This window comes from Dipodomys merriami, unplaced genomic scaffold, assembly GCF_024711535.1.
Source record: "Dipodomys merriami isolate MVZ:Mamm:240054 unplaced genomic scaffold, mDipMer1.0.p SCAF_716, whole genome shotgun sequence".
NCBI lineage: Eukaryota > Metazoa > Chordata > Mammalia > Rodentia > Heteromyidae > Dipodomys > Dipodomys merriami.
This window is the reverse complement of record NW_027206309.1, coordinates 1-23648: the sequence shown is the minus strand read 5'-3', so window position 1 is coordinate 23648 and position 23648 is coordinate 1.

Here is a 23648-nt window from a genome sequence, read left to right as displayed (position 1 = left end):
AACCCTGCTGTAAATCCTGAAGGTTCCCTTGAGAATTGAACTAACACAGGAAATATACTCCCACTGTGTGAGACAAGGTTGTAGTGGAATTTGAATTCAAAGTTCTTTAAAAAAAAGAAATAAAATATGTGAATTAACCTTTAATTACCACACAGTAATTCTCTGAAAAACATAATTTGGGCCAAACTATTTAGGAAGAAATTGTCCTCCACAATGAAAGAAGGTATTGGGTTTACACTTTTCTGTTTGTAACACTTTCTACAATGTCTTTGCACGTGAAGCAGTGAAACACAGAAAAAAAATCTGATTGGATACTTCAAATCAATTATTTCACATTTCTAAGTAGCTCACAAAAAATAATATCCTTATTAACATGAGATAGTGAAGATTTCTCTTATTACATAAGCAAAAAGTTTTGGGTTCAGAAAAGAATTGAACAGGGCTGGGAAGGTGGCTCAGTGGTACAGCCCTTGCCTTGCATGCATGAGGCTCTGGGTTCGATTCCCCAGCACCGCATATGCAAAAAGAAAAATAAGCCAGAAGTTGCGCTGTGGTTCAAGTGTTAGAGCACTAGTCTTGAGCTGAAGAGCTGAGGGACAGCACACAGGTCCAGAGGTCAGGCCCCACGACTGGACCCCCGCCCCTAAAAATGCAACACAACAACAACAAAGAAAAGAATTGAGTAAATGGAAAAGGTAAGAAAACAGTGTTCTTAGAAGCCGTAGGTGAGCATACTGCTTTCAGCAGTTGAGTGAGGCCAAAACTTTTGATATACATTGTGTTAATATTTTTGCTACCTAAAGTGATTTTACAGAGCTGAATTAGCTCATTACAATGCAGAACAGACTGAATGAAGCCATGAAAATAAATTCCAGGAAGTTCCGGGAAGATGGCGGAGGATAAGCTGGAGGCTAAACAAGCTCTCACATAGAAAGCAGTATTAGAGTTCCAGTGAACAGTCCTAAGCCAGAGAATCACACCAAGTGTGCCTTCACAGGACAGAGAGATAGGCCAGAGAGAGAAAATACAGGCAAGGAGACAGCCCTGAGCAATTGCCAGCAGCCGGAGAAGGCGGTGGCAGAGGTGGGGGTGGCCACTGCAGCCACCATACCTGATTCACAGAGAGTCTGGGACGAAGGAGCCAGACGCGGCGGGCAAGCAGATTCTGCTCAACACCAGCAAGAACCGACAAGAAGCAGACATCTTCATCATACACTTCACAGACCAGAGACGACCCAGGAACCAAGACTTGGTGGGAGTAGAAGCATGATGTCCTCACTCCTTCTCAGGAACCAAAGGGGGTAAGGCCACCCCTCACCCCCCCCCAGTACCAGAGATCTCCATCTTGGATACTGACAAAGCTCGGAGAAGCTGCTAGTTCCAACTCAGGCCTTGGAAGAAATCTAGAGTCATCTAGCAGGTCACAAGAGCCTAACCTGACCTGCCAGACTCAGCTACACCCAGGGAAAAGTCACCCAGGTCAAGGCGCCAGCCCCAGGAGTGGCTTTCTTCACCCGGTAATAAGAGCCAGAGGCTGTCCCTCCCTTTAGCATCCTCGACAATCAATTGAAATTCAGTAAACATAAATCATGAGAGTGGCTCCAGGCTGGGCTCTGTGAGTTTCTCACAAACCAGCCCCCGAGAAAAGCTACTGTTTGCTGAAAGGCCTCAACTCTACCCAGAACCTAGCCTCATCACAGCATCTCCAAACACGAGGAAAAAGCCATCTCCCTCTTTTGTGGGTACTCAAAGTAGATCTCCCTCCCACTGAACTAACCTGGGAGGAGGATCGCAATACACTGGAGAAAGCAGAGCATTTTTCTGCCTGTTCAAAGAAACTGACTTAAGTAAACAACCAAGCCACAGGAACACGAGCAGACCAGAGACTCCAACAAGAGGCTGGTTATGGACACAAGGGACATACAGGATTTTTCCCACCCCTCCCAAAAAAATCAAACAACTTTGTGTTGTTGTACCTTTTATAAAAAATTTTTTTCTAAAAATTTTTTAATCTTTAATTTTTACCTTTTTTGAAAAAAAATATTTTCTAGTAATTTTTTTTCCTCTTAGAATTTTATTTCAGGGGTATAAGTGTGTGTGCGTTTTTCTTTTTTTTCCTTGTTTTTTTAAATTTTGTTTTTGTTTAGCTCTACTGAACTTCTGATCTTTTTTCTTTCTTTCTTATCCTTTTCACCTTTTCTTCTCTTTCATTCTTCTTTATGTGACTTAATTGCTATTCTGCACATCCTCAGATAAACCCTTAGTCGATTATTAGACCTTATACCCCATTGTGTACACACTTAAACCACAAATTTATTACTCAATTCAAAACCTCTTAGACTTAAATTCCTTAATAGCAGTACTACCCCTTTATACCTATATAATAGTATTTTTATTTTTAAGTTTTTCACATCTCCTTTATATCCCTCCCCTTGTCTCATTATATTCATGTTCTTCTCTGAATAGTTTATTTTAGAATCTCTATAATATTTTAAATTTTTACGTTTCCATTTTTTCTGGTCTCTTTTTTTCCCTTTCTCTTTCTTCTTTTTTTCTCTCTCTCTACTTTCATCCTATCCAACCTATTTCCTGCTTTGAGATTAAGATTTAGTTAACACTCCCTGTACCTTCCCACATCACTCTATTTCTATTTTTTACCCATGTCTCTTCCTAAACCGAATAATTTCTGGTTTACCAAATTCTTCTTTGCGGTTCATAGCCCATTAATATATAGTTGTTTGATGTTGAATAGAGGTATCTGTTGAAGTAGATTGTATCTGCAGACTATTGACTGTGCAAATACAGACTTTGGTTGATGCTTGCCTTAAGATAGTGTTCTAGCACAAAACTGGTGATAATTTCATCCCAAATGGGCAGAGTAAGCCGGAAAAACACAAAAAAATGGCAAATCCGGGAATATCAACTCCCACTCATGATAATTAAGGAAGAGAACAGATAATGAATAATCCAGAGAAGAGTTCCCAAATAGCTCTACAAACACTGCTGGCAAACATGATAAATGAAAAGATTGAAAACATACAAAGGCCTCTGTATGAGCATGATAGGGAGAGAGAGGAGGCAATCCAAAGGTTTATACAGGAATATCATGAGCGTGAGGAACCTACTCAAAAACTGATACAGGATTTGCGTAAGCAGCTTCAGAATACTCAAAGAGAAAGGCAGGAATGGCGTGAGCAGGCTGAGAACACTCTACAGGAATGGCATGAACGGGAGGAAGCTAAGCAAAGAGTAATACAGGAATTAAGAGAGCAAAAAGAGAATACACAAAGATCACTAAGGGTATTCATGGAATCCATTAACAAAGAGCTGAAGGAAGTCAGGGAGACCACAAAGGGAATGCTGAATGGAACCCAACAGAAGGAATGGGAGTCCAAGGAAACCATAACCAATCAACTAAGTGATTTGAGAATAAACAATGAACACCAAATTAAGGAAGTAAAGAAGTTCATACAAGATCTAAAACAAAGCTTCAACAAAGAATTTGAAGCCACCAACGCTGACCAACTAGAAGGAAAAGAAATAAAAAACAAAGTAGAAAGTCTCGACAGCAGGTTAGACCATGCAAAGATCGAATCTCAGGAATTGAAGACAGCCTTACATATTATAGAGAAAGAACATACAACGATCCAAGACAAGTCCAAGAAATATGAGAGATATATCCAAAACCTGGAAGGCATGATCAGAAGGCCTAATCTAAGGATAATGGGTGTAGAGGAGCTCCTAGAAACAGAAGTTAATGGACTAGGAAATTTGTTTAACAGGATCCTAGCAGAGAACTTCCCAAACATGCAAAAAGATAGGCCTATTCATGAGGGGGGACCAAGATGGCGACGGGGCAGTAGGGAAACGCCACAGCTCTCTCCAACCAAAAAGAGAGTTGGAGTTCCTACGCTTAATCTCCCCAAGAGACCTACAACAACAAAAAGACGAACACTCAGAGAAAAACCAGAGGCGGAGAATAACAAAAAAAGAAAGAGAGGAAAAGAATTTCAAAACAGAGAAAAGCGAAGACCCCTCCCCCAAACTTTACTGGCCGCGCGGCAGTGCGCCAAGCCGCCAGCCAGCCAGCCCGGCGGGGGCTGTGGGAGCCCCAGAGAAACAGCAGAGACACAGGGGGCCACTTTCAGAACATCAGGTACTGGTTTGCAGAACAGCAGATCGCCAGGAACAGAGAAACCTACCAGCCGGGAGTCTCCACAAGGATCCCACCCCCACCCCTCACTCTCCACCCGAGCAGAGAGGCTCCATCCCGCCAAAGGCGCTCGGCATCAGCAGAGTGACAAAAGGACCTGCGGCAGACCACCCAGCCAGCCTGATCGCGATCGCAACGATCCAGCACTCTCCACCCGAGCAGAGAGGTTCCATCCCGCCAAAGCTGCTCGGCGCGACAAAGGGTCCTGTCTGCAGACCACCCGCCCGCCCGATCACGATCGCAACAACCCGGCGGGGTCACTTGGGCCCCAGAGGTACCGAGAAGAAGCTGCCTGAGCGTGGACACTCTTGACCCAACAGCTTCGACAGAGGCAGAGAAAGAAAAGAATCACACAGAGCCACCACCGCCCAACCCAGCGCAGATTGCAACAACAACTGATGACCTACACCACACAGAAACAACCAGCTCCAGGGTGAGTACCCCACAGGGGAAGTGTATCCCTCAAGGGAGACCAGAGCTGGAGGGAATCCCCAGACCCTGACCTAGAGTCCCTACCCCAGCACCCCAACCACAAGACCTACTAAAACTGGGAACTGTTTGAGAGCTCCACCAGCCCATGGAGCACACTCAGCTGGCCAGGCTAGAGCAAGAGCACCCCTGGAAGGGAGCTTAAATGCCCAAGCCAGGAACAGCGCCCCTGGGTCAAGACTACCAACAGTAGAAGAAATTTGAACTGTGTCCCCCAGGCTGTATAACCTAAGTGGTATACACATCAGCACAGGCCTAACGAGTGCGCTCCAGGCTGCATAAACCTAGGTGGTATACACATCAGCACAGGCCTAACAAGCGCGCTCCAGGCTGGGGCCGGAACCAGGCCCGGGGATCCGGCGCCTGAACAACACAACCAACTCCTCCCAATTGAAGTAAAAAGCTGAGCATACGCCTCAACAGAGGGGAAAAAACCAGGAAACAACACTCCCCCGGGAAGCACGCCTGTGACAACAAAAGACCTGGAGGCCCAGGACAAGAGAAGTCCAAACCCCACCAAAACTCCACCCATATACCCTAGACTGGGAATTGGGCAACACAGGCTGCCAGCACCTGATAGTAAGCAGGAGCTCAGACTGTTAAGGCAGCTCAGCAATAGAGTGATAGTCTTGGATGGATGAGGCCCTGCATCTGATTCCTCAGCATCACAAAAGCAAAAAGGGTCAGAAGTGGTGCTGTGGCTCAAACGGTAGGGTGCCAGCCTTGAGCTGAAAAGCTGAGGGACAGCACCCAAACCTAGAGTTCAAGCCCACAACCAGCCCAAAACAAATAAACAAAAACACATCAGGAGCCCATAGCAGACTCCAGCATTTGGGAGAGTGCATGCAGAGCATCTGTTCTTCACAAGAGCACCCGCAGGAGCAAACACAAGCAGTCTAGGCTGCTCAACCCTTCCAAAGGTGGGAACTGCCAGCAATCTACAGCAGAGAGCTGAGAATCCTAAGTAAGTCAGAATAGCAGCTGGAAATAGGCTCCCAACAGAACCCAGATCAGGCACAGACTCTCTCTACCAATACAGAATCAGCAACCAAGCAAAGACAGACACACCAAAACAAAATTGAAGAGCAGTCTCCTGAACCTCCATGCGAAAATCACAGAGAAAAATCACAAGGTTTACTACCACCCAGGACAGCAAGCTCACCTCAAAAGCCAGCAGCCACACAGGGGAGAGCCCCAGTGGGAGCAAAGCAGGAATGGAAGACAAAGGCTACTTCCAAGGGTTGCTGGAGGCAATGACTCAAGAAATAAAGCGAGAAATTGATCAGAAACTGAAAGAGCAAAAGGATGAACTATCCAAAGAGATACAGGGTATCAAACAAGAGATGCATGCAAAAATAGAAGCTGCACAAACCTCAGTAAGAAGTGAAATAAACGTCAAATTAGAGGTAATGCATACCTCATTGAGAGGTGAGATCAGTACTCTGAGAACCAACATTGAATCCATAAAGGGATCCATTTCCTCCATGCAAACCACAATAGAAGCCACTGTCAACAGAGTGAATGAAATGGAAGGTCGAGTGTCAGATACAGAAGACAGAATACACCAACTGGACCAAAAAGTGACAGATATGGAAAAATTACTCAAATTAAACCAAAGGGATATTCAAGAGCAAGCAGATAATGCTAAAAAATTTAACCTTCGCATAATTGGAGTGGACGAAGGTGAGGAATTCCAGAGCAAGGGAATGCAACACCTATTTAACAAGATAATCAATGAAAATTTTCCCCACCTCAAAAACGACCATCTTAACTACATCACAAAAGCTTATCGAACACCCAACAAGCAAGACACCAGGAGAAACACTTCTAGACACATTCTAGTAAAAATGATAGATCTGAATAATAAGGAAACAATCCTGCATGCAGCAAAAATGAAGAAGGAGCTATACTACAATGGGAAAAAAATAAGAATTACTGCAGATCTCTCCACACAAACAATGAATGCAAGAAAAGCCTGGGAAAGCACCATACGAGCCCTGAGAGCCAATAACTGCCAACCCAGACTGATCTACCCGGCAAAGCTAGCATTCACATTTGATGGAGAACTGAAAACTTTTAATAGCAAAGAAAAACTAAATGAATACATAAACATTAAGCCAGCATTACAAAGAATTCTAAGAGGGGGGACACAACCTGAAGAAAGCAGCCAGGACCTGGGGCCTGCCCCAAACAGGCATTACTCAAAGTCTAACTGAGCAAGCACAGGAGGAAAGGAAAAAAGAAAAACTTAGGAAAACGGAATGGCAGGGACAACAATGCATCTCTCTATACTTTCTCTTAATATAAATGGGCTGAATTTGCCAATTAAAAGAAAACGAACTGAGGACTGGATAAGAAAACAAGACCCATCCATTTGTTGCCTTCAGGAGACCCACCTCTCAGCCAAACATACAAACAAACTCAGAGTGAAGGGGTGGAAAAGGATCTACCAATCAAACGCCCCCAGTAAGAAAGCAGGTGTAGCTATCCTGATATCTGACAAAATAAACTTTTCATTAAAATCAGTACAGAAAGACAAGGACGGACACTACATATTAATAAAGGGAACAATCCAAGAGGAGGATATAACCATCATCAACTTATATGCCCCAAATATTGGTGCACCCAGATATGTCAAACAAATGCTCTCAAACTTACAGAATAAAATAGATCCCAATACGATAATACTAGGAGACTTTAACACACCACTCTCACCAAAGGACAGGTCTACCAACCAGAGGATTGGCAAAGAAGCTACCGAATTAAGAGAGGCCATACTGCAAGCGGAATTAACTGACATCTACCGAGTATTCCACCCTAAAACAACACAGTACACATTCTTCTCAGCAGCTCACGGAACTTTCTCCAAAATAGACCATATCATAGTTCATGCAAGGAACTTAAGCAAATACAAAGGGATCGACATAATCCCCTGTATCCTATCTGACCACAGTGGAATTAAGCTAGCTCTCAATAACAAAGCATACCGCAGAAATTTCTCCAAAACATGGAAATTGAACAGCACACTCCTTAACAATGCCTGGATAACAGAAGAGATCAGAGAAGAAATAAAGCATTTCCTACAACTCAATGAAAATGAAAACACCTCACAAAGAAACTTGTGGGACACAGCAAAAGCAGTCCTGAGGGGCAAATTTATTGCCCTCAGTGCCCACATCAAGAGAATGGAGACAGACCAAGTAAATAATCTCATGTTGCAATTAAAACAGCTAGAAAAACAGGAAAAAATGGGACCTAAAGCTACTAGAAGAAGCCAGATAACCAAATTAAAAGCAGAGATTAACCAATTAGAAAATCAGAAAACCATAACCAAAATAAACCAAACAAAAAGCTGGTTCTTTGAGAAAATAAACAAAATTGATTGCCCATTGGATAGACTAATTAAAAAAAGAAGAGAGGAAACCCATATTAATAGGATTAGGGATGCCACGGGAAATATCACCACACGTACCCAAGATATCCAAACAATTCTAACAGACTACTTTCAAAAGCTATACTCTCTAAAGGAAGAAAATCGGGCAGAAATGGATGCATTTTTAGAGAAATACAAGTTGCCCAAACTGAGCAAAGAAGAAGTTAACCAATTAAATAAGCCAATATCCTATAATGAGATACAGGAAGCTATCAAAAGTCTTCCAACAAAAAAAAGCCCAGGACCAGATGGATTCACAGCAGAATTCTATAAGACCTTTAAACAAGAACTAATACCCATACTCCTCAAGCTCTTCAGAGAAACAGAGAAGGAAGGAGCTATCCCAAACTCATTCTACGAAGCCAATATCACACTCATCCCCAAACCAGGCAAAGACCCAACCAAAAAGGAGAATTACAGGCCAATCTCCTTGATGAACACAGATGCAAAGATCCTTAACAAGATTCTAGCTAACAGAATCCAGAAACACATAAAAAAAATAATTCACTATGACCAGGTAGGCTTCATCCCAGAGACACAGGGATGGTTTAACATACGTAAGTCAATAAATGTAATCCAACATATCAACAGAGCCAAGGTCAAGAATCACATGATTATCGCTACAGATGCAGAAAAGGCCTTTGACAAAATTCAACATTCATTCATGCTAAAAGCTCTGGAGAAAATAGGAATAGAAGGAACATTTCTAAAAACAATAAAAGCCATTTATGACAGACCAATAGCCAATATTATACTTAATGGGGAAAAGCTACAACAAATTCTCCTAAAATCAGGAACAAGGCAAGGATGCCCACTGTCTCCACTCCTCTTCAATATAGTCCTAGAACCCTTAGCCAGGGCAATAAGGCAAGAAAAAGACATTAAAGGGATCCGCATAGGAAAAGAAGAAGTTAAACTATCCCTTTTTGCAGACGACATGATACTATACCTCCACGATCCCAAAAACTCCATCCCCAAACTCTTAGAAATCATAAATCACTTTGGCAAAATAGCAGGATACAAAATAAACCCACAAAAATCAGTTGCCTTCCTATACACTGATAATGTACAGGAAGAGAGGGAAATAAAGGGAGCAACCCCATTCACAATAACCTCCCGAAAAATAAAATATTTAGGAATTAACCTAACCAAAGATGTAAAAGAACTATTTAATGAGAACTATAAAAAGTTAAAGAAAGAAATTGCAGAAGACACTAGGAAATGGAAAGACCTCCCATGCTCCTGGATAGGCCGACTTAATATAGTAAAGATGGTAATACTTCCAAAACTAATATACAAATTCAACGCAATTCCTATTAAAATCCCAATGACGTACATCTCTGAAATACAGAAAACAGTCCAAAAATTCATATGGAACAACAAAAGACCTAGAATAGCCAAAACAATTCTAGGGGATAAAGACAATATGGGAGGGCTATCCATGCCGAACTTCAAACTCTACTACAGAGCTATAATAACAAAGACAGCATGGTACTGGCACAAAAACAGACCCGAAGACCAATGGAACAGAATAGAAGATCCAGAAATAAATCCACAGGCCTACAGCCAGCTGATATTCGACAAAGGAGCCAAAGACATACAATGGAAGAAACACAGCCTCTTCAACCGCTGGTGCTGGGAAAACTGGGCAGCCACATGCAGAAAACTAAAAGTGGACCCCAGCCTATCACCATGCACCAACATCAACTCAAAATGGATTAAAGACCTTAACATTAAACCTGAATCTCTGAAACTACTGCAGGACAGAGTAGGAGAGACACTTGAACTAATAGGCACAGGAAGGAACTTCCTGAACAGAGTCCCAGGGTCACAACAAGTTGGAGAGAGACTCGACAAATGGGACTACCTTAAAATAAAAAGCTTCTGCACAGATAAAGCTATCGCAACCAAGCTAGAAAGACAACCAACTAATTGGGAAAAAATATTTACCAGCAATATATCAGACAAGGGGTTAACATCCTGTATATACAGGGAACTCAAGAAACTAATCCCTCCCAAACCCAACAAACCAATTACTAAATGGGCAAGGGAACTAAAGAGGGACTTCTCAAATGAAGAAATAAAAATGGCAAAGAAACACATGAGGAAATGTTCATCATCCCTGGTGGTGAAGGAAATGCAAATAAAGACAACCCTGAGATACCACCTTACCCCAGTCAGAATGTCCCACATCCACAAATCAGCCAACGACAAATGCTGGAGGGGATGTGGAGAACGAGGAACGCTATTACACTGCTGGTGGGAATGTACACTCATACAACCACTTTGGAAAGCAGTCTGGAGGGTCCTTAGAAAGCTAAAGCTTGACCTCCCTTACGACCCAGTCATACCACTTCTAGGCATCTACCCTGAACAACAGGAACCAATATACAAGGACACGTGCACCTCCATGTTTATTGCAGCACTGTTCGCAATAGCTAGGATATGGAAACAACCTAAATGCCCCACCACAGATGAATGGATCCAAAAATTGTGGTATCTATACACAATGGAATATTATGCAGCCATTAGAAATGACAAAATAATGGCATTTGCAGGGAAATGGATGGAGCTAGAAGGAATCATGTTGAGCGAGGTAAGCCAAGAACGAAGAGACAAACAGTACATGGTCTCCCTGATAAGTGGATGATGAATCCAAAATGTTAGGTGATATGACAAAACTAACAGGACTTAAGAAACAAAGAACTCCCACTCATCTGGTTGAACCACTACTAAATATCCCCATGCTGCTGATCACATATATCGTATATAACATATGAGCACCGTTATATATTACAGACTGTGATAGACAATTTGCTCCAGGAAAGTTAGAATGAACTTGTGACTTTAAATGAGCATCATTATTCCACAATACTGTGAATTTCCGGAAATTAAGTAATCACTTAATCACGATCAAAAAAAAAAAAAGAACCTTGGGGAAGGGAGGGAGGGAGGGGATGGTAGGGGGGAAACAATGGAGGGGGTAACAATGTTCAAGAGGAAGTGGAAGTGTACTCATTACCTCACTCATGTAACTGTAACCCTCTGTATAGTATCTCTACAATAAAAAAAATTAAAAAAAAAGATAGGCCTATTCAATACAAGAAGCTTTTAGAACCCCAGATAGACCAGACCAGAATATGATATCCTACTGTCACATTACAATCTGCACAGGATCAAGTTAGACCAAGGAAAAGATCCTTAAAGCTGTCAAGGAGAAAACATTAAAGACCTATAAAGGGAAACCAATTAGAATCACCTCAGATTTCTCAGAAGAGAAAATCAAACAAGAAGAGCCTGGAATAATGTATTCAATGCCCTAAAAACAAACCAATATCAACCAAGAATACTGTACCCAGCTAAACTCTCCTTCATAACTGAAAGCCAAATAAAAACCTTCCATAGCAAAGAAAAATTGAAACAATATATCTCCACCAAACCAGCCCTACAAAAGATTCTTACAGATGTCCTACACATAGAAAACCAACAAGACCACAATAAACGAAAAGAAACTGCACCCAATCGCTGAATCCAAGAACCATAGGAAGAACCCAGTTTTCGCAGCTCCCCAGAAGGTGGATAACATGGCAGGAACTCCCAAATACCTCTCAGTCCTATCTCTTAACATTAACGGATTTAACTCTGCAATTAAGCGACATAGACTGTCTAGTTGGATTTAAAAACAAAATCCATCTATTTGCTGCCTTCAGGCGTCACATATTGCCTGTAAAAACAAAAACATTTTCAATGTTAAAGGCTGGAGCAAAATCTACTAAGCAAACAGCCCCCATAAACAGGCGGGAGTTGCAATCCTAATATCAGATAAAATAGACTTCAAATTAAAATTTGTGAGAAGAGATAAAGAAGGTCCTTACATACTAATTAATGGATCTCTCCTTCAGGAGGATATTACAATTTTAAATATCTATTCGCAAACAACAGAGCACCCAAATTTATCCAAGAAACACTACTTTCCCTCAAATCCCACATAGACCCAAAGACATTAATTGTTGGGGATTTTAACACACCACTCTCCCCACTAGATAGATCAACTCGGCAAAAACTCCACAGAGAAACCTCATATCTAAACAACTGCATAGATCAAGTAGATTTAACCGATATCTACTGAACATTTCACCCAGCAGCATCAGAATACACGTTTTTCTCAGCAGCATATGGAACATTTTCTAAAATAGATCACATTTTTAGGCCACAAAGCAAACTTGTCCAAATTCAGAAACATTGAAGTTATACCTTGCATTCTCTCTGACCAAAATGGAATAAAGTTAGAACTCAACACCAAAAGCCACCAAAGAAAGTCTGGTAACACATGGAGGCTGAACAAAACACTGATGAATCACGAGTGGGTCAAGGAGGAGATTAGAAAAGAAATTCAAATGTTCATGCTATTCAACAAAAATGAGCACACAAATTACCATATCCTCTGGGACACAGCAAAGACAGTACTCAGAGGCAAGTTTATAGCCCTGAGTTCCTACATCAATAAATTGGAGAGATCTGAAACCAACAAGTTAATGAGACATCTGAACCTCCTTGAAAAAGAGCAGGAAGATAAACCCCAATCCAGTAGATGGAAAAAATAATTAAAATTAAATCAGAATTAAATGAATTAGAATCCAAAAAACTATAGAAATAATCAACAAAACCACGAGTTGGTTCTTCAAAAATATTAACAAAATTGACAGACCCTTAGCAAATCTTAACAGAAAAAGAAGAGAACACACCCAAATAAACAAACTCAGAAAGGAGAATGGAAACATCACCACAGAAACAACAAGATTCAGAACATTTTAAGGGAATACTTCTCAAAACTTTATGCTAATAAGTTTGAGAACTTGGCAGAAATGGACCTTTTCCTAGCAAATATTGACATGCCAAAACTAAACCAAGATGAGTTAAACCATCTTAACAGGCCCATATCAAGCATTGAAATAGAAACAGCAATAAGAGACCTCCCAGCTAAGAAAAGTCCACGACCAGATGGTTTTACAGCCGAATTGTACAAAGCCTTCAAAGCAGAGCTCACACCAATACTCCTCCAACTCCAATGAAATTGAAAGAGAAAGTTCATTACCGAACACATTCTATGAAGCCATCTTAACCCTCATCCCAAAACCAGGCAGGGATTCATCAAAGAAAGAGAACTATAGACCCATTTCTTTTTTTATTGTGAAAATACTATACAGAGGGGTTACAATTACATGGGCAAGATAGTGTACATTTCTTATCGAGCATTTTGGCCTCCTCCTTTGTTTACCCTTCCCATCCCTTCCCATCCTCCCTCCTTCCCCACTCAATCCTCCCCCCCCCAAGTTGTAAAGTTCATTTTTGACATGACAACTTGTACTTCTCATTGTTGCAACAGGTCCACCTTTATCCTTATTTAAGCGACTTGTTTTTCCACTTCCCCTCCACAAATTATACCAACATCAAATACAGTGAAAGCATGGGTTATACTATGGGGGAGGGACATACAAAGCAACAAAGAAATAATCTTACAATTGCGTTATAAACAAATGCATGAAAGAAAAAATGTTTAAAATACATATCTTAGGGTTCATTTTCCTAACATCACCTTATCTGACCTTTTCTGCTTGATTCAGACATATACTAGTTATTACGAATAATGGAAACCATGGGAACTATGTTCCTTTCGGCCTGGCTTACTTCCCTTAATATAATTTTTTCCAAGTCTTTCCATTTCCTAACAAATGGCGCAATGTCATTCTTTCTGATGGAGGCATAGAATTCCATTGGGTATATATTGGACATTTCCTTGATCCATTCAACTACAGGGGGCATTGGGGTTAGTTCCATATCTTACCTATGGTAAATAATGCTGCAATAAACATAGTTGTGCGGGCAGCTTTAGTATGGTCTTGTTTGTGATCATTTGGTTAAATGCCCAAAAATAAGACTGCTGGGTAATATTGGAGCTCTATGTGGAGTCTTTTGAGGAATCTCCATACTATTTTCCAAAGTCGTTGAACAAGTATACACTCCCACCAACAGTGCAGTAAAGTTCTCTTCTGTCCACATCTCCTCGAACATTTGTTGTTATTAGAGTTCTTTATTTTAGTCATTCTAACTGGATTGAGGTGGTATCTCAATGTTTTGATTTGCATTTCTTTTATGGCTAGGGAGTGAGCATTTCTTCATGTATCTATTGGCCATCCTTCTTTCTTCTTCAGCGAAGTTTCTCTTTAAGTCTTTAGCCCCGTTATTTATTGGGCAGTTGTTTCTTTGAAGATTTGTTGTTGGGGGATTTAATTTTTTGAGTTCAAGGAATATTTTAAATATGAGACCCTTGTCCGTAGTATGGCTAGTGAAGATCTTCTCCCAATCCATGGGCTGTCTATTGATGTTGCTAGCTATGTCCTTTGCCATGCAGAAGCTCTGCAATTTCATGTAATCCCATTTGTCCAACCTTTCTTTGATTTGTTGTGTTTCTGGGTCTCTAGTAAGAAAATTTCGGCCTATGCCAAGGAGACCTAATGTTTCTCCTATTCCATCCTGTAATGTTTTCAGAGTGTCTGCTTTGACTCTGAGGTCTTTGATCGATTTGATTCTGGAGTTGATACTGGTGCAGGGTGATATATAAGGATCTAGCTTTAGTTTTCTACAAATAGTTAACCAATTTTGCTAACACCATTTACTGAAGAGGCTGTCTTTCTTCCATTGAATTTTTTTAGCTCCCTTCTCGTAGATTAAGTCCCTATAGATTTGTGGGTTCATTTCTGGGTTGTCAATTCTATTCCATTGGTCCTGAGATCTGTACTTGTGCCAGTACCAAGCTGCCTTGATTACTGTGGCTTTTTAGTAGAGTTTGAAATTTGGCACTGATATTCCTCCAGCACTGTTCTTTCTGTTAAGGATTGTTTTTGCTATTCGGGGTCTTTTATTGTTCCATATGAATTTTTGGATTGCCTCTTCTAATTCCTTGAAGAATGTGGCTGGAATATTGTGATAGATATGGCACTGAATTTGTAGATAGCCTTGGGAAGTATTGCCATTTTCATGATGTTGATCCTTCCAATCCAGGAGCATGGGAGGTTTTCCAGTTTCTAAGTTCTGTTTTGATTTCTTTTTCAGGTTTTTAAAATTTTCATCATAGAAGCCCTCCACTTCTTTGGTTAAATTAATTCCTAATATTTTATTTTTTGTGGGGCTATTATGAATGGAGTTGCTTTCCTTATTGCATCCACGCTTTTCTCTTTGTTGGCATATACAAAAGCCATTTATTTTTGAGGGTTAATTTTTACCCTGCTACTTTTCCAAAATTTTGAATCAACATGAGTGATTTGGGAGTGGAGTCTGTGGGATTCTTTTGTTGTTGTTGTTGTTGTTGAAAACTTTTGCTATTTAATTGTATTTGTTTCTATGTACTTTTTGATTGTGAAAATACTGTACAGAGGGGTTACAATTACATGAGCAAGATAATGAGTACATTTCTTATCAAACATTGTAGCCTCCTCCTTTGTTTCCCCTTCCCATCGCTGTTTGCATCTTTTCTAATTGCTGTAGCTAGGCATGCTAATACTAGATTGAAGAGAAGTGGAGAGAGTGGACATCCTTATCTTGTTCCTGAGTTAAGAGGAAAGGGCTTTCGTTTTTTACCATTAATTATAATGCTGGCTGTAAGTTTGTCCTATACAGCCTTTATTGTATTGAGGAATGTTCCATGATTCCTAATTTTTCCAGAACCTTCGTCATAAATGGGTGTTGGATCTTGTCAAATCCTTTTTCTGCATTTATTGAGATAACCATGTGGTTCATATCCATCCTTGCTCTTGTTGATATGATGAATTATATTAATTGATTTGCGTGTATTGAACCAGCTTTGCATCCCTGAAATGAATTCTGTTTTATCGTGGTGTGTGATATTTTGGATGAATTGTTGAACTCGATTGGCTAAATTTTCTTGTTTTTGGATCCTGTCATGGTGTCTGAACTCTGGTCCTGGGCGCTGTCCCTCAGCTCTTCAGCTCAAGGCTAGCGCTCTACCACTTGAGACATAGCGCCACTTCTGGCTTATTTCTTTTTGCTTATGTGGTGCTGGGGAATCCAACCCAGGGCCTCAGGCATGCAAGGCAAGCGCTCTACCCCTGAGCCATCTTCTCAGCCCCCTCAACTGGCCAAAATTTTGTTGAGAAATTTTACATCGATTTTCATAAAACAAATGGGTCTGTAGCTCTCTTTCTTTGATGAGTCCTTGCCTGGTTTTGGGATGAGGATTATGATGGCTTCATAGAATGAGTTTGGTAGTGAACATTCTCTTTCAATTTCATTGAAGTGTTGGAGGAGTATTGATGTGAGCTCTGCTTTGAAGGCCTTGTAGAATTCTGCTGTAAAACCATCTGTTCCTGGGCTTTTCGTAGATGGGAGTTCCCGTATTGTCGTTTCTATTTCAATGCTTGATATGGGCCTGTTAATATGGTTTAACTCATCTTGGTTTAGTTCCTGCATGTTGATATTTGCTAGGAAAAGGTCCATTTCTGCCAAGTTCTCAACCTTATTTGCATAAAGATTTGAGAAGTATTCCCTTATAATGTTCGGAATCTTGGTTGTTTCTGTGGTGATATTTCCATTCTTATTTCTTATTTATAAGATTCATAAGATTTGCTACGGGTCTATCAATTTTGTTAATATTTTTGAAGAATCAACTCTTTGTTTTGTTGATTTTATATGATTTTTGGATTCTAATTCATTTAATTCTGGTTTAATTTTAATTATTTCTTTCCATCTACTGGATTGGGGTTTTCCTGCTGCTCTTTTTCATGGAGGTTCAGATGTCTCATTAAATTGTTGGTTTCAGATCTCTCCAACTTGCCTCTGAGAACTGCCTTTTCTGTGTCCCAGAGGAGATGGTAATTTGTGTGTTCGTTTGTGTTTAATATCATGAAAATTTAATTTCCTTTCTAATTTAATCCATGACTCACTGGGGATTCAGCAGTGTGTTGTTCAGCTTCCATGTTTAACAGGACTTTCTTTGTTGGCTTTTGGTTGAATTCTAATTTTATTCCCTTGTGGTCTGAGAGAATGCAAGGTATTACTTCAATGTTTCTTAATTTGGACGTTTGCTTTGTGACCTAAAATGTGGTCTATTTTTGAAAATGTTCCATGTGCTGCAGAGAAAAACATATGTTCTAATACTGCTGGGTGAAATATTTGGTAGATGTCTGTTAAATCTTGTTGATCTATGGAGTTGTTTAAATCTGTGGTTTCTCTGTTGAGTTTTTGCCGAGTTGATCTATCTAGTGGGGATTGAGGTATTTTTTTTTTAATTTTTTTTATTGTAGAGATACTATACAGAGGGTTACAGTTACATGAGTGAGGTAATGAGTACACTTCCACTTCCTCTTGAACATTGTTACCCCCTCCATTGTTTCCCCCCTACCATCCCCTCCCTCCCTCCCTTCCCCAAGGTTCTTTTTTTTTTTTTTTTGATCGTGATTAAGTGATTACTTAATTTCCGGAAATTCACAGTATTGTGGAATAATGATGCTCATTTAAAGTCACAAGTTCATTCTAACTTTCCTGGAGCAAATTGTCTATCACAGTCTGTAATATATAACGGTGCTCATATGTTATATACGATATATGTGATCAGCAGCATGGGGATATTTAGTAGTGGTTCAACCAGATGAGTGGGAGTTCTTTGTTTCTTAAGTCCTGTTAGTTTTGTCATATCACCTAACATTTTGGATTCATCATCCACTTATCAGGGAGACCATGTACTGTTTGTCTCTTCGTTCTTGGCTTACCTCGCTCAACATGATTCCTTCTAGCTCCATCCATTTCCCTGCAAATGCCATTATTTTGTCATTTCTAATGGCTGCATAATATTCCATTGTGTATAGATACCACAATTTTTGGATCCATTCATCTGTGGTGGGGCATCTAGGTTGTTTCCATATCCTAGCTATTGCGAACAGTGCTGCAATAAACATGGAGGTGCACGTGTCCTTGTATGTTGGTTCCTGTTGTTCAGGGTAGATGCCTAGAAGTGGTATGACTGGGTCGTAAGGGAGGTCAATCTTTAGCTTTCTAAGGACCCTCCAGACTGCTTTCCAAAGTGGTTGTATGAGTGTACATTCCCACCAGCAGTGTAATAGCGTTCCTCGTTCTCCACATCCCCTCCAGCATTTGTCGTTGGCTGATTTGTGGATGTGGGACATTCTGACTGGGGTAAGGTGGTATCTCAGGGTTGTCTTTATTTGCATTTCCTTCACCACCAGGGATGATGAACATTTCCTCATGTGTTTCTTTGCCATTTTTATTTCTTCATTTGAGAAGTCCCTCTTTAGTTCCCTTGCCCATTTAGTAATTGGTGTGTTGGGTTTGGGAGGGATTAGTTTCTTGAGTTCCCTGTATATACAGGATGTTAACCCCTTGTCTGATATATTGCTGGTAAATATTTTTTCCCAATTAGTTGGTTGTCTTTCTAGCTTGGTTGCGATAGCTTTATCTGTGCAGAAGCTTTTTATTTTAAGGTAGTCCCATTTGTCGAGTCTCTCTCCAATTTGTTGTGACCCTGGGACTCTGTTCAGGAAGTTCCTTCCTGTGCCTATTAGTTCAAGTGTCTCTCCTACTCTGTCCTGCAGTAGTTTCAGAGATTCAGGTTTAATGTTAAGGTCTTTAATCCATTTTGAGTTGATGTTGGTGCATGGTGATAGGCTGGGGTCCACTTTTAGTTTTCTGCATGTGGCTGCCCAGTTTTCCCAGCACCAGCGGTTGAAGAGGCTGTGTTTCTTCCATTGTATGTCTTTGGCTCCTTTGTCGAATATCAGCTGGCTGTAGGCCTGTGGATTTATTTCTGGATCTTCTATTCTGTTCCATTGGTCTTCGGGTCTGTTTTTGTGCCAGTACCATGCTGTCTTTGTTATTATAGCTCTGTAGTAGAGTTTGAAGTTCGGCATGGATAGCCCTCCCATATTGTCTTTATCCCCTAGAATTGTTTTGGCTATTCTAGGTCTTTTGTTGTTCCATATGAATTTTTGGACTGTTTTCTGTATTTCAGAGATGTACGTCATTGGGATTTTAATAGGAATTGCGTTGAATTTGTATATTAGTTTTGGAAGTATTACCATCTTTACTATATTAAGTCGGCCTATCCAGGAGCATGGGAGGTCTTTCCATTTCCTAGTGTCTTCTGCAATTTCTTTCTTTAACTTTTTATAGTTCTCATTAAATAGTTCTTTTACATCTTTGGTTAGGTTAATTCCTAAATATTTTATTTTTCGGGAGGTTATTGTGAATGGGGTTGCTCCCTTTATTTCCCTCTCTTCCTGTACATTATCAGTGTATAGGAAGGCAACTGATTTTTGTGGGTTTATTTTGTATCCTGCTATTTTGCCAAAGTGATTTATGATTTCTAAGAGTTTGGGGATGGAGTTTTTGGGATCGTGGAGGTATAGTATCATGTCGTCTGCAAAAAGGGATAGTTTAACTTCTTCTTTTCCTATGCGGATCCCTTTAATGTCTTTTTCTTGCCTTATTGCCCTGGCTAAGGGTTCTAGGACTATATTGAAGAGGAGTGGAGACAGTGGGCATCCTTGCCTTGTTCCTGATTTTAGGAGAATTTGTTGTAGCTTTTCCCCATTAAGTATAATATTGGCTATTGGTCTGTCATAAATGGCTTTTATTGTTTTTAGAAATGTTCCTTCTATTCCTATTTTCTCCAGAGCTTTTAGCATGAATGAATGTTGAATTTTGTCAAAGGCCTTTTCTGCATCTGTAGCGATAATCATGTGATTCTTGACCTTGGCTCTGTTGATATGTTGGATTACATTTATTGACTTACGTATGTTAAACCATCCCTGTGTCTCTGGGATGAAGCCTACCTGGTCATAGTGAATTATGTTTTTTATGTGTTTCTGGATTCTGTTACCTAGAATCTTGTTAAGGATCTTTGCATCTGTGTTCATCAAGGAGATTGGCCTGTAATTCTCCTTTTTGGTTGGGTCTTTGCCTGGTTTGGGGATGAGTGTGATATTGGCTTCGTAGAATGAGTTTGGGATAGCTCCTTCCTTCTCTGTTTCTCTGAAGAGCTTGAGGAGTATGGGTATTAGTTCTTGTTTAAAGGTCTTATAGAATTCTGCTGTGAATCCATCTGGTCCTGGGCTTTTTTTTGTTGGAAGACTTTTGATAGCTTCCTGTATCTCATTATAGGATATTGGCTTATTTAATTGGTTAACTTCTTCTTTGCTCAGTTTGGGCAACTTGTATTTCTCTAAAAATGCATCCATTTCTGCCCGATTTTCTTCCTTTAGAGAGTATAGCTTTTGAAAGTAGTCTGTTAGAATTGTTTGGATATCTTGGGTACGTGTGGTGATGTTTCCCGTGGCATCCCTAATCCTATTAATATGGGTTTCCTCTCTTCTTTTTTTAATTAATCTAGCCAATGGGCCATCAATTTTGTTTATTTTTTCAAAGAACCAGCTTTTTGTTTGGTTTATTTTGGTTATGGTTTTCTGATTTTCTAATTGGTTAATCTCTGCTTTTAATTTGGTTATCTGGCTTCTTCTAGTAGCTTTAGGTTCCATTTTTTCCTGTTTTTCTAGCTGTTTTAATTGCAACATGAGATTATTTACTTGGTCTGTCTCCATTCTCTTGATGTGGGCACTGAGGGCAATAAATTTGCCCCTCAGGACTGCTTTTGCTGTGTCCCACAAGTTTCTTTGTGAGGTGTTTTCATTTTCATTGAGTTGTAGGAAATGCTTTATTTCTTCTCTGATCTCTTCTGTTATCCAGGCATTGTTAAGGAGTGTGCTGTTCAATTTCCATGTATTGGAGAAATTTCTGCGGTATGCTTTGTTATTGAGAGCTAGCTTGATTCCACTGTGGTCAGATAGGATACAGGGGATTATGTCGATCCCTTTGTATTTGCCTAAGTTCCTTGCATGAACTATGATATGGTCTATTTTGGAGAAAGTTCCATGAGCTGCTGAGAAGAATGTGTACTGTGTTGTTTTAGGGTGAAATACTCGGTAGATGTCAGTTAATTCCGCTTGCAGTATGGCCTCTCTTAATTCGGTAGCTTCTTTGCCAATCCTCTGGTTGGTAGACCTGTCCTTTGGTGAGAGTGGTGTGTTAAAGTCTCCTAGTATTATCGTATTGGGATCTATTTTATTCTGTAAGTTTGAGAGCATTTGTTTGACATATCTGGGTGCACCAATATTTGGGGCATATAAGTTGATGATGGTTATATCCTCCTCTTGGATTGTTCCCTTTATTAATATGTAGTGTCCGTCCTTGTCTTTCTGTACTGATTTTAATGAAAAGTTTATTTTGTCAGATATCAGGATAGCTACACCTGCTTTCTTACTGGGGGCGTTTGATTGGTAGATCCTTTTCCACCCCTTCACTCTGAGTTTGTTTGTATGTTTGGCTGAGAGGTGGGTCTCCTGAAGGCAACAGATGGATGGGTCTTGTTTTCTTATCCAGTCCTCAGTTCGTTTTCTTTTAATTGGCAAATTCAGCCCATTTATATTAAGAGAAAGTATAGAGAGATGCATTGTTGTCCCTGCCATTCCGTTTTCCTAAGTTTTTCTTTTTTCCTTTCCTCCTGTGCTTGCTCAGTTAGACTTTGAGTAATGCCTGTTTGGGGCAGGCCCCAGTTCCTGGCTGCTTTCTTCAGGTTGTGTCCCCCCTCTTAGAATTCTTTGTAATGCTGGCTTAATGTTTATGAATTCATTTAGTTTTTCTTTGCTATTAAAAGTTTTCAGTTCTCCATCAAATGTGAATGCTAGCTTTGCCGGGTAGATCAGTCTGGGTTGGCAGTTATTGGCTCTCAGGGCTCGTATGGTGCTTTCCCAGGCTTTTCTTGCATTCATTGTTTGTGTGGAGAGATCTGCAGTAATTCTTATTTTTTTCCCATTGTAGTATAGCTCCTTCTTCATTTTTGCTGCATGCAGGATTGTTTCCTTATTATTCAGATCTATCATTTTTACTAGAATGTGTCTAGAAGTGTTTCTCCTGGGGTCTTGCTTGTTGGGTGTTCGATAAGCTTTTGTGATGTAGTTAAGATGGTCGTTTTTGAGGTGGGGAAAATTTTCATTGATTATCTTGTTAAATAGGTGTTGCATTCCCTTGCTCTGGAATTCCTCACCTTCGTCCACTCCAATTATGCGAAGGTTAAATTTTTTAGCATTATCTGCTTGCTCTTGAATATCCCTTTGGTTTAATTTGAGTAATTTTTCCATATCTGTCACTTTTTGGTCCAGTTGGTGTATTCTGTCTTCTGTATCTGACACTCGACCTTCCATTTCATTCACTCTGTTGACAGTGGCTTCTATTGTGGTTTGCATGGAGGAAATGGATCCCTTTATGGATTCAATGTTGGTTCTCAGAGTACTGATCTCACCTCTCAATGAGGTATGCATTACCTCTAATTTGGCGTTTATCTCACTTCTTATTGAGGTTTGTGCAGCTTCTATTTTTGCATGCATCTCTTGTTTGATACCCTGTATCTCTTTGGATAGTTCATCCTTGTGCTCTTTCAATTTCTGATAAATTTCTCGCTTTATTTCTTGAGTCATTGCCTCCAGCAACCCTTGGAAGTAGCCTTTGTCTTCCATTCCTGCTTTGCTCCCACTGGGGCTCTCCCCTGTGTGGCTGCTGGCTTTTGGGGTGAGCTTGCTGTCCTGGGTGGTAGTAAACCTTGTGATTTTTCTCTGTGATTTTCGCATGGAGGTTCAGGAGACTGCTCTTCAATTTTGTTTTGGTGTGTCTGTCTTTGCTTGGTTGCTGATTCTGTATTGGTAGAGAGAGTCTGTGCCTGATCTGGGTTCTGTTGGGAGCCTATTTCCAGCTGCTATTCTGACTTACTTAGGATTCTCAGCTCTCTGCTGTAGATTGCTGACAGTTCCCGCCTTTGGAAGGGTTGAGCAGCCTAGACTGCTTGTGTTTGCTCCTACGGGTGCTCTTGTGAAGAACAGATGCTCTGGATGCACTCTCCCAAATGCTGGAGTCTGCTATGGGCTCCTGATGTGTTTTTGTTTATTTGTTTTGGGCTGGTTGTGGGCTTGAACTCTAGGTTTGGGTGCTGTCCCTCAGCTTTTTCAGCTCAAGGCTGGCACCCTACCGTTTGAGCCACAGCACCACTTCTGACCCTTTTTGCTTTTGTGATGCTGAGGAATCAGATGCAGGGCCTCATACATCCAAGACTATCACTCTATTGCTGAGCCGCCTTAACAGTCTGAGCTCCTGCTTACTATCAGGTGCTGGCAGCCTGTGTTGCCCAATTCCCAGTCTAGGGTATATGGGTGGAGTTTTGGTGGGGTTTGGGCTTCTCTTGTCCTGGGCCTCCAGGTCTTTTGTTGTCACAGGCGTGCTTCCCGGGGGAGTGTTGTTTCCTGGTTTTCTCCCCTCTGTTGAGGCGTATGCTCAGCTTTTTACTTCAATTGGGAGGAGTTGGTTGTGTTGTTCAGGCGCCGGATCCCCGGGCTTGGTTCCGGCCCCAGCCTGGAGCGCGCTTGTTAGGCCTGTGCT